The sequence below is a fragment of the Lissotriton helveticus genome, chromosome 8, assembly GCF_964261635.1.
Source record: "Lissotriton helveticus chromosome 8, aLisHel1.1, whole genome shotgun sequence".
Lineage (NCBI taxonomy): Eukaryota > Metazoa > Chordata > Amphibia > Caudata > Salamandridae > Lissotriton > Lissotriton helveticus.
The window spans coordinates 1,349,981,319-1,349,993,932 of record NC_136069.1 but is presented as its reverse complement, the minus strand read 5'-3'; positions in this window follow the sequence as shown (position 1 = coordinate 1,349,993,932).

Genomic DNA, 12,614 nt, shown 5'->3' with positions numbered 1-12,614 from the left:
CTCAGCAGTGCCAGGATCTGGCGTCTTTTTTCGTTGTAAAGATTGAGACTATCATCTCCAACATCAACCAAAATTGTACCGATACATATAAGCAGGACGACACCCCCCAAGCCCCCAGAGGAGACTACCGCCTTGAAACTTGGCCTCCCATTACTCTGGATAAATTGAAGGAATTGTCAAAATCCATTAAGTCGGGTTCCTCACGAGACCCTATTCCTATTAGCATCATCTGCCAGTTGGAGGACTCTGCTTTGACCATCATAGCTGAGACACTTAACTCCTCCATAGAACAGGCTACAGTTCCAGTGCTATGGAAACACGCTATGGTTAGTCCACTGCTTAAAAAGCCGGCGGCCGACCCCACGATACTGGCCAATTATCGTCCAATATCGTTACTTCCTGCTTTCTCTAAAATTTTGGAGAAGCACATCCATAGTGCCCTCTCAACCTACGTGGAAAATAATGATCTGCTTCATTCTTCCCAGTCCGGTTTTAGGACTGGATATTCCACAGAAACTGCCCTTCTTGGGGTCACAGAAAAGATCAGGGAGCTAATGGACGATGGCCAAACGATCGCATTGGTTGTGTTGGACCTTAGTGCGGCGTTTGACACCATTTCTCACTCCAGACTGCTTGTCAGGCTGGAGGAGAATGGTGTCTGTGGCACGGCACTGAATTGGATCAGGTCTTACCTATCCCTTCGTACCTTTCAGATCTCCTCTTCCTTGGCATGTTCTGATGTGCTCTACTCCCCCCACGGTGTGCCACAGGGTTCAATCTTGAGTCCTCTATTTTTCAACTTGTACCTCCGTCCACTTGCTGACCTTGCAGAGAGTTATGGTCTTGCTTTAATGACCTATGCAGACGACTCGCAAATCCTTTTCTCACTTTCCAAATCTGATCCGTCTCCCCATCTGCACTCAAAACAGGCCTTCACAAAGTTTTTAACTGGATGTCGGATAACCAATTAAAACTTAATGGGGAGAAAACGGAGATCCTCCTCTTAGGGAAAAGCAAGGACCTCTGGAGTGATCCCCATTGGCCGACATTGTTGGGTAGGCTCCCGCCACCAGCCACCCAGGTTAGAAACCTTGGGGTTATCATAGATGATGGACTATCTATGACGCAGCAAGCCAACAAAGTGGCAGGCATGTGCTTCACCATTCTTAGATGGCTACGCAAAATTGTCTGGATGTTACCGCCTATTACCCAGAAGACCGTAGTCAATGCCTTAGTTACATCTCGGCTTGACTACGGGAACATCCTCTACCTGGGCTCCAACAAAGCAGTGATAAGACGCCTGCAGCTTGTGCAAAACTCTGCTGCTAGACTGCTATGCAGAATCCCTAGATCTGCTAGGATCACAAAACATCTTAGGGATCTGCCTGGCTAAGGGTGGAAAACCGGATTTGATTCAAAGCCCTGAACTATCTGTTTAAAATCAAAGCTGGCACTGCCCCCAGGTACTTACAAGATCTTGCCAAGCCCTATTTCCCCAACCGCAACCTTCGCTCTTGTACAGCAGCGAATTTTGCTGTTCCCAGGTACAAACTGGCTAGAGTGGGTGGGAGATCCTTTTCCTACCTAGGGCCCACCCTCTGGAACACACTCCCCCCCCACATACGCAAAGAAAAAAATCATCTGAGATTTAGAAAAAGTGTTAAAACTTGGTTGTTTGACAAATAGTTGGCTGCTGACTGTCTCCTCTCCTGTTGTGTTTTGGGCTCTGCTATCTTGGCGCCGGGAAACCCTTTGTGGGTAGCTGTGCGCCTTATAAGTGCTATAAAATAAATAGGCTCATGTTGTAAATTCATGCAGTGCAAGCCACTCTGCAACAAAATATCGGAAACTAAGTGATCTTGTAACAAGGCTTAAATTACATTATGTTTGTATCTCGTGATTCAATGAAATACCTTTATCGTGCTCTTGTACGGCGTAATGAGTTAGGTGCCTTAGAGTTTACTACATCTCGGGTCGTGGCGCTGGGATTCTTTAAAATCTAAAAAAACGGGAGGAGTTCATGATTTTAGCCAAACAGTTCTACACGTGTGACCGGTCATGCTCTAAATACGATCGCGTTTGGTGTACTTACTCGTAGGAAAATCAAACCCAGGAGGGGAGCCACGTCTTTTGTTTGCTTTGGTCTCTTACAATTTGAAATCTGGGGAGAGTAGAACAATTCAATATATTAAATGTATATGAGGAAACTCGCATCTATGCAAGAGCGGGTTTCGTATCTGAAAATCGGAGGGACGCTCACCTTTTTGGGAAAGCTTTGTGCTCGTTTAAAGTATTCCTTCGTACCGCGTAGGAGGAAGAGCTGTTCGACATTCTCCTACCTGCTTTACCGGGTCATGTGACCACGTGACTACGAACCCGGTAGCCCTGGGTAGGGCCTACCTGAACCTGGGACAATGTATTGTGGGAATTGTATTTCTCCAAAACCGCGAGCTGACTAAAGTTGACTGTGAATTTCATAAAAATATTTTCGCCCACTAGCATACCCGTATTTTAGAACCACAACCACGAGGAAGTTGAATTTTATGACTAAGTTAAACTCTATTAAGTTCACTCAAACAGTTCAATCCTCTATTTATGCTGTCAAATTTCATAATCAAATACGCCTCTTTGCCTAACAAGGCACTTTCAGTACAAGGAGAGCGATGTTTGGGATCAATTGCAAACAGGATAGTCCATTTAAAATCATTCTCACTATTATTTAAAGACAAGAAATGTTCCACCATGGGGGCAGATAGAACTTTTTTCTTTGTTCTAGACCTATGTTGCGTTATCCTCATGTTTACTTGTTGGCATGTTTTGCCGATATATATCTTGTTGCATGGGCATAGCACTGCATAAATTACATTTTTTGTCTTACAATTTGTAAAATTTTTGTGTTTCCACCTGATTCCATTGTGGTCAAAAACCTCGCCCTCCAATGTTGAAGGGCAGGCAACACAGTTACCACGTCTGTGGTGTCCGGTAACAGGTGGTAGATTCCATTGCGTTATCAGGTTACTTTTGGGTTTCGGAATGTAACTATCCGCTCTTATTAGTTGTTGGCCCACACTCAAGTTCTTTTTCATTGCAAAGATGGGTTTAGACATTGGGATATCAAAATTCTCAAGTAAATGCCAGTTTTTCAGGATGATTTGTCTAAACTTATTGGTGTGAGACCCATAGGTTGTCACACAAACGAGTTTATCCAAATCTGATTTAACCTTTTTCTGCAATAAAGTCTCCCTAGGGGTAAATCTGGCTCTTTTTGTTGAGTGTTTCAATAATTTTTTGGGGTATCCCCTACATTCCATTTCCTTACAGAAGGATTCTGCATGCATGTCAAACTCAGCCAATTCAGTACAATTTCGTCTAATCCGTAGTAGTTGTCCATACGGAAGATTTTGCTTTAAGCACTGTGGATGTGAGCTTTTGTAGTGCAGAATAGTGTTTCTGTCAGTTGCCTTTTTGTGCAGGGATGTAACAAGTCTTTGGTCATCACAGCTGACTAAGACATCTAAAAATGTCATTTTCATTCTGCTGGATTGTATGGAAAATTTAATGTCATTGTGTCGTGTATTGATCCAATTATGAAATTGGTCCAACTCAGTCTGGCTCCCTTGCCACAGGAGCCAGACGTCGTCTATGTACCTTAGCCACTGTAGTATGTTACCTGAGAAGGGATTATTGCTGTATATAAACCTTTCCTCATATTGAGCCATATACAACAGAGCCATTTCTGGCGCATAAGGGCAGCCCATGGCCGTACCCTTGACCTGTACAAAAAATTTGTTCTCAAATTTGAAGTTATTACCTCGAAGCGATATTTCAGCCAATGGGATAATGAAGGATGTGGGGACCCTGTGTGGTCTTTGCCTAGACTCCAAATATAACTCCATCACCTCCAGAACTTCGTCTTGGGGGATTTGGGTGTATAACGATGTTACGTCTAGTGTGGCCATAATTTGTGTGTCTTCATTAAAGTGGAAACCCTCCACTTTTGTTATAAAATCAGTTGTGTCTCTGAGATACGATTTTACACTTGGAAAAAACGGCTTTAGGAATAAATCAATATATTTTGAGGCTGGCTCTAGTACAGAGTCACAACCCGAAACTGTGGGTCTTCCCGGAGGTGAGAAGCTGTTCTTATGTATTTTTGGTAAAAAATACAGTACCGGGGTTCTTGGTTGTTTTCTATTTAGGAATTCAAATTCTTTGGGGCCCAGATAGCCTTATTCCAAACCCACTTTAGTTAGTTTGGCAATCTTATCCAGGATCTCATATACCGGATCTTCTCTAACTGATCTGTACCACTCGCGGTTCTCAACATGTGAACTGCCTTCGGACAAATACATCGGGCGGGGCCAAATAACTACAGCGCCGCCCTTGTCAGCTTGTTTTATGACAATTGAGGTATCAGCCTTGAGATTGCGAATTGCTGCTATTTGCCCACTGTTTATATTGTTTTTTACGAAACGTTTTGTTTTTTCCAGCTTCGTTATAGAAGAAAGAACAGCCTGCTCAAAAGCATACACTTGCTTTGGTATATTCATTGTGGGGGTGAATTTGGACTTGACCCTCAGCCCAGTTGTTTCCTGGTTCGCGACCATTTCAGACCCTGAAAAATAGAATTTTAGCCTAATTTTGCGACAAAATTCGAGAGCCTCAAGCTTCATTTTAGTGAAATCAGTTCGTCTGCTAGGGACAAATTTAAGTCCTAAACTAAGGATCCTTCTTTCGTCCGCTGTAAGTTGTTTATCAGAGAGATTGACTATAGTAGAGTACTCTAGTTCTTGTAATGCCTGTTCCGAGTTCGCATCTCCCATGGTTGTTTGAAGCGAACCCTGGTTTGGTCTCCCCGGCCTAAAAAAGACTGGTTTGAATTCCCTTGTTTATTTGATTGACCAGATCGTGAGTCAGGGGAAGAGTCTGAAGATGATGTGTCAGAGAAACCTATAAACCGGTTTCTTGACCGCCCTTGAAAGGTAGTAAGCGCTCGCCTGGAATCTGTTGATGTATAATAATCTTCCTTAAGGAACGGATACACCTGCTCTATTTTAAAAGATTTAGAGTCTCTCTCAAACTGTGTTGTTTTAACATTAATTGTGTGATCTTTAAAGGTCTGAATCTCTTTCTCCATCTTCTCAATTAATGCTTTAGCATCAGATACTGTAGGATTATCAGAAATAGTTTTTATAAGATCCTCAATTTCCTTTTCCTCTTGACTACAAAGTCTCTGTGCCGTCTCTATGGTGTGCACCATCAAATCTCGGCTACACTTTGTATTAATATAACTGAAACCCTTTTTGTACTCTGGGTCTTCGGTAAAAAACACTGGAATATTTTTTATCTGCAGTCCCCAAGGGATAGTGCCTGCCCGCAAATGTTGGAGAAGGAAGTAACCATGGAGTTCAGTTCTTATATGTTTTTTGCATAGCCTAGTTAGTTTATCAACCTCATTCTGCTGAGGTGCTTAATGATAAAGATGAAAAAGGGCAGGAAGCAATTATATTTTGAATGTGACTCTCTGTGAAGGACAACGTGTCCTTTTCTGCCATATTAAGCAGTGGACTAGACCACTGCTGTCAATTGAATCGTTTGGTAATGAGAAAGACACCTTTCCTCCTACGCGGTACGAAGGAATACTTCAAACGAGCACGAAGCTTTCCCAAAAAGGTGAGCGTCCCTCCGATTTTCAGATAAGAAACCCGCTCTTGCATAGATGCGAGTTTCCTCATATACATTTAATATATTGAATTGTTCTACTCTCCCCAGATTTCAAATTGTAAGAGACAAAAGCAAACAAAAGACGTGGCTCCCCTCCTGGGTTTGATTTTCCTACGAGTAAGTACACCAAACGCGATCGTATTTAGAGCATGACCGGTCACACGTGTAGAACTGTTTGGCTAAAATCATGAACTCCTCACGTTTTTTTTTAGATTTTAAAGAATCCCAGCGCCACGACCCGAGATGTAGTAAACTCTAAGGCACCTAACTCATTACGCCGTACAAGAGCACGATAAAGGTATTTCATTGAATCACGAGATACAAACATAATGTGATTCAAGCCTTGTTACAAGATCACTTCGTTTCCGATATTTTGTTGCAGAGTGGCTTGCACTGCATGAATTTACAACATGAGCCTATAAACCACGTTGGGCACTTGCCAGGTATGTAGACAACCCTCTAGTTAATGATGATAAGAGTATTGTAGGTTTAGTGGGAAGCACACTACAATTTATTTTTTGTAATTTTGTTTTTTACAAACAGTTGGCTTTTTATGAATGATTTGAAGCTACACATTGCAACTGTTTTTTCTCTGAGTTGTTGTTACTATATTTGTGTATTTTTTATTTATGTATATGTACTTTCGCACATTAATGTTGAAGTTTCAATGTATTATTGTATGTAGTAATATATGAGAGTGTCTGTCTAGTGGATTATGTGTTCCTTTTTTGTGAATATAATTGAGCATAAAAAATAATTAAAATACAATCAGGCAAAATTGATGGCCAAGATAAACGCATTAATCTTCGTTTATTCTTCTGTATAAATAACATGAGTAAATGATTGGAGGTTCAGGTAAATATTGATTTTTCTTGATTACCTTGTTGACAGCAAAGTCTGTCGATATCAGTGGAGGTGTGAAGTTGGTGTTCCCTGCGAAGGGCAAGCACACGCTGCAGTCTTCCTCTTGACTCAGCTTTATCGGCTTCAGGCGAGATGTATCCTCTGCGAAGTGTGCTGGCAGTAGGTGAGCCGGTCTCTGGTGATAATCTGGGCAAAGGACCTCACCTGACAAGTGGTGGTCAAGTGACAGTCTGACTTAGATTATGTGCATTAGGGGTGCGTCCCAGATGTTTCTTTATGAGCACATAAGGAAAAAGAATATCAATTCAAATTACATTATTTTGATTATGTCTATATGTGTTCTTATTTAACCTTGGCATGGTGATAAGTGTCATTAGTCAAGTGACTTGATGCTCTGATAGTTCTTGGAAAGATATGGTCAAACTATAACAGCGACAAAGGGCAGGTATGACAATGATTCTGCATAAATCCGGAAATATGGCAATTTACATTGCCTAGGATTGAGAAAATGGTGACTTCCATTATACAAGATGGAGCTGGGGGCCTACCGAAAATGGAGTCTGTCCTTAGCGACTCTACGTCACTTCCCTAGGTAAAGGAGGGTCCAGAGTGCAACTGTAACTTTACTTTAATTATATTTGCACTTTTTCATGTACTGACCTACTGCACCAAGTTAATAATTCTGGTGGCCAGCAGGTAGGCCAAACCCTTCGCCACACAAATGGCACTTCACATAGGGAATAAACCTGTTCATGGGAAATAAAGTGGTGGGGAGCAGACTATGCACATGTGCATTGCATACACTGCCTGACAAAGCTGGACAGTGCAATCGTATGAAAAAAATAGGGGTGCTGCTGATCTCTTTCTCCAGTCTCTTCAGGAGATCCATTTGACATTTGGTGGGAAGGAATTAATTTGGCTGAAGAGTGAGGTTTAGGCTTTTCAGACAGCTATGACCCGTGACCACTTGAAGATGCCATTTTGTAAAGTCCCAAGATGCTGTTTAGGACCATTTTCTCTGTGTCCTCAGGGGTCCCTGCAGCAGTTTGAAAAGTAAAATAAGAACATACATTGCACAGAATTGAACATTGAATGTTTTAGTGAGACTTACAGCATTAATGGTGAATCCTTGCATAAATTGTTGAATGTACCACCTTGAAATGTTTTATATTGATGGCATTGTGTTTTAAACTTAGAGCTCTGTTTTTAATTAGTCTGGTGATACTGTTACTAAGCTAGTAGGTCTGGTCTGACTCTTACTGACTGCACCCACTGGATTGTTTTAAGCATATAGGGGAATTACCTGGCTTAACGGCTCAGGGTTTGCTGGTGTGCAGACTGCTTGAGGTGCCACCAGCACAGGGCTTACAGAGTACATTTTGGGAATTTCCTGATCTGTGGGACCTCTCTTTGGTATGCACCCCCTGTCGTTTGTGGGATCCTTTAGAGCATGTCACCAAAGGCATTTTTGTATCTGTAATTGTATATAATTTGCAAAATGTGTGCATAATATTTAGTAGCTTAGTAGACTACTTTTCCCTTTTCATAAGAACAAATACTGACTGGACAGTGATATATTAAGTGTTGTGTATTGCATTTCTGAGTGCTGAGTTTTGAGCTCACAGGGCCTTCGCCAAGTCAGCCTTGGTCTACTCTACCTCACTACTCTGAGAGTTAAGTACTAAAAGAGTATTCAGTAAAGGGTTGCACGGTACGGGTCCCCACAAGACCAATCGTGATAGACCTGAGTACTTGAAACTGGGCCTAGTATCCTCTCTGTGTGCTAGGACCCTCAAACCGGAATTCCTGACAGGCACCATTTACCTGGAACCATTGGTACATCAAGTGTCAGATAAGAGTGAGCTGTTTGTCCTGGTCAAGAGTTTTTGAGAGGTCTTCTGTAGGGCAAACCTGGAAGTTGTAGCAGAGTAGCCTTCCACAGAGTTGGGTATAAGAACTTAGGGGTCGATTAGGATGGCGGACGGACAAAGTCCGTCCGCCATCCTGTTGTAGGAAGGGACCGTCCGCCAGAGGGGCGGAGGTCCCGTTTGTCGAATTAGGATGCACCCCCCACAGTGGGGGGTGCATCCCGCATTTTTAACATTGCGACCGGCGGTGCTGAAAAGCGGCGGACGGTCTTGCCGTCTGCCGCGGACCCCCTAGCCATCCTAATGCGGCAGGGGGTCTTTTCTGTGAGGATATCGGGCGGATTGCCCCCGCCGGGCCGGCAGTGGCTACCGCTGACCCGGCGGGGGCAATCCGTCTGCCATCCTAATCGACCCCTATATGTGTACCAAAAGTAGCCTTGAATTTGGCACTCAAATGCTCTAAGCACTATTTATTTTTTGGACTTGTTTAAGTATTCCAGTTCTTCCACAAAATTAAAGTTACTAAGTATGACATTTACGATGAATTAAATATATTCATCCTTATTGCTCCCAGCCCTTCAGAAGTTCTTCCTCTCTCTCCTTCTCTCTCTCTTGCTCTCTCTCTGGCTCAGTGGTAATAGTGGTTGAAGCCGCAGTGACTGCTGTTAGACTAAGAGCCTATCCTTGCCATGGTGCCCAGCTTCCCCTTCACAGATTATACAGCTCCTCAACAGAACTGTGGCTAATAAATATATTTCTGCAATTCACTATATTGTTTAAATTGATGGAAGTCCATCACAGCTGTGTGAGTTCACCAAGCCTACAAGTGTGCTTGCTGATTATAAATAACATAGCCCTTCTCAACGAGGGTAAACATACTCAAACTGGTCATCTGCATATTTTACCCTCTCGGTTAAGAGGAGTCTGTGGGTTAATGAGAAGGCCTGTGTCAAAGGCTGTTTGGGACACTGCCACGTCTTTTATGTGGTGATGGAAATTGCAGAATATCCTTTCTCTCTTTGTGTGGGCCAGCAGTATAAACTTCCTTCCCTTTAGAACTACCTGATATTTATCAGTAATTACTTACAGGATGTGAACTCCTGCAATATCATTTTATTGTTTTTCTCTTAGTGCGTCCTCTCAGTGTGGCTGCTGCACTAAAGGCCGATTCCAATTGAGCAAAGAGATTTCAGCTGGGAGAAATCTAATTAATACATAAGTATACTGTCAGGCAGAGGTGGTTCGGTTCAGGAGGCAGACATGAACAGACCTTTTAGAAATCATTTTTGTGACATTTACACCAAAAATCTATGCTCACTACTAGTAAAATTACACAAAGCGATGTTTAGAGTTTGTCCCTAAACATTTGTGGTTCCAAAACATGATTCACCTTTGCAAATGGAAGGCTGCCATACACTGAAGAAAAATGTAAGCTAAAATACCAAAATCATTTAATTTGATATGATTGGGCCACATTCACAGAACTAACTTAAGACAAAATCCTGAACTTACTACCATTTTCGTATTCACAGAAGGCACTTACTCATGTTGGTATTCACAGAAGACACTTACTCATTTCGGTACTCACAGAAGTTAGGAGTCCTAACTTTACTACTGCTAAACTGAGAAAAATCCTAATTTTAAGACTTTTGGTATTCACAGAAGGCATTTAGGATTCCGAAAGTTAGGAGTCCTAATTTTACTACTACTAAATTGAGAAAAATCCTAATTTTAAGACTTTCGGTATTCACAGAAGGTATTTAGGAGTTCTAAAGTTAGGACTCCTATCTTTACTACTACTAAACTGAGAAAAATCCTAATTTTAAGACTTTGGGTATTCACACAAGGAATTTCGGAGCCCTAAAGTTAGGAGTCCTAACTTTACTACTACTAAATTGAGAAAAATCCTAATTTTAAGACTTTCGGTATTCACAGAAGGCATTTAGGAGTTTTAAAGTTAGGAGTCCTAACTTTACTACTACTAAATTGAGAAAAATCCAAATTTTAAGACTTTCGGTATTTACAGAAGGCATTTAGGAGTCCTAAAGTTAGGACTTCTAACTTCTGCAAATACCGAAATGAGTAGGTGCCTTCTGTGAATACCAAAATGGTAGTAAATTTAGGATTTTGTCTTAAGGTAGTTCTGTGAATCGGGTCCCTAGTAATTTATCTTTCCCTACTGTGCTACGGGGATGCCTCTCAGTTCTACTCCAATATTATTAAAGTCTTGCATTGTGTGTGGTTAAGATGATACTGCATCTCACTTGGGGCTTGTGACGTGCAGTATTTTGTGCAGACCTACCCTGGACCAATCTAAACGTCGATTATGCTAGTTGGTATTTGGCTATTGAGTGGCATGTTGAGGTATACCACCTTTACTAGGCATCACACCGGCAAACAATTTAGTTTCTTAAAAATACACAACCCTCAGGAATATTGTTCAAAAAGTTGGATTCCTACGCTAGAATGATGGCACAGAGCCCACTCCTGTGCTGTGCTTTTAAAACAGGCTGCTTGATCTTCAAATCTCTTTACGGCCGTAGCCCCAAATTTATAAACGATCTGATATTAAGGTACACTCCCTCAAGCAACCTACGCTCAGCTCATCTCCTATACTGACCACCACCACCTTTAAGCTAAAACATCAGGGAGGGTGCAGGTTTGCCTCTCTGGCTCCAAAACTGTGGAATTCCTTCCCCTTGGAGATCCGGCCATGCACTGCCCTACTGAGCTTCAGGAAAACTCTCAAGACATGGCTGTTTGTGCAAGCCTATGAATAATCTCTCCACTGGACACGCCTAATCCTAAACCCGTACAAAAGGGGGTGGTGATGGACGGAGCATCTGAACCAATCAAACACTCACACCCAGTCAACAGATCTGGGTTTAATCCATCACCGTTCTTTAGCCCACTTTGCCACCCCAGTTCAGACATGGCCATTTCCAAATCAGTCTGACCCTGTGCCTCATGGGAACAGTCCAGCCCGAACTGCCAAGCCATGCATTCCCTGAACCAGACTCAAGCTTCCTAGGACCGGTTTCTGGCATTGCAGCCGTCTTCAGCCAGGCTTGCTTGAATCCTTTTTTTTTGTAATTTTTTTTTTTAATTTTATTGTTTTATTGCAAGGAAATACAGCTGTACATAATTACCAGAATAAATCGATGTCCTCATAGAGTACGTAACACTTTATAACATAAACCTAATTCAATCAGCATAAAAAATTTAAATCCATTCGGCAATTGGTGCCCACATTTTCTCCCCCAATATTCTCTTTTTAACCCCCTTTAACTTATATATAGCAGATTCAATATTATACATAAGCAATAATTTTTCACGCCACATAAAGAATGACGGCGGATCCAAGCTAATCCATTCCTTAGTAATGCAAGATCTAATTGTAGCCATGCATAAAAATAAAAAGTAAGAAATTGGTGTTGACCTAACAACAGTATGATCAATACCCAACAACACTAATTCCGCCGTTATCTTAATCTCACTCTTAAGAATAATAGCTAGAAAATTTTCAACATGTTGAAACAGCATGGAAAGTTTAGGGCAAAAAAAACATATGCAATTCATCAGCTGCATATAACCCACAGCGACTGCAGTTCGTACCTGTCGTTGTACTCCACTTAGCAACTTTGTTTGGGGTATAATATAGATTATGAATGCACATAAAATGTTGGGATTTCATCATCCCTGTCATTAAGCAATCTGAAGCCATTTTAATCGATAACAAAATATCAACATCAGATATACCTAGATGGTTAGCCCATTTCCGCTGACATTGTCCTAAATCATCCCCAAATTCCTGAATTAAACTTGAATAAATAGCACCTATACGGGGTTTTTTTGCAAAAGTTCTAACAATGAAATTTTCGTCATTTTAGCTGGGGAAATTAAGGATTGACTCTGTAGGAAGCTTCGAAGTTGGAGAAATTTTAAAAAGTCATTTCTTCCCACAGAAAATTTGTTCATTAAATCCTGGAATGAAACAAATTGATCATTACTAAATAAGTCTCCCAGATACCGTATTCCTTTCTGCTGCCATCTATACATAGTTAAATCACAAAAAATTTCAGGTAAGAGGCCCTTTGATATAAGGGGAGTATAAGAATTTAGTTTATATAATTTTATATGTTTGCGAACTTTTTGCCA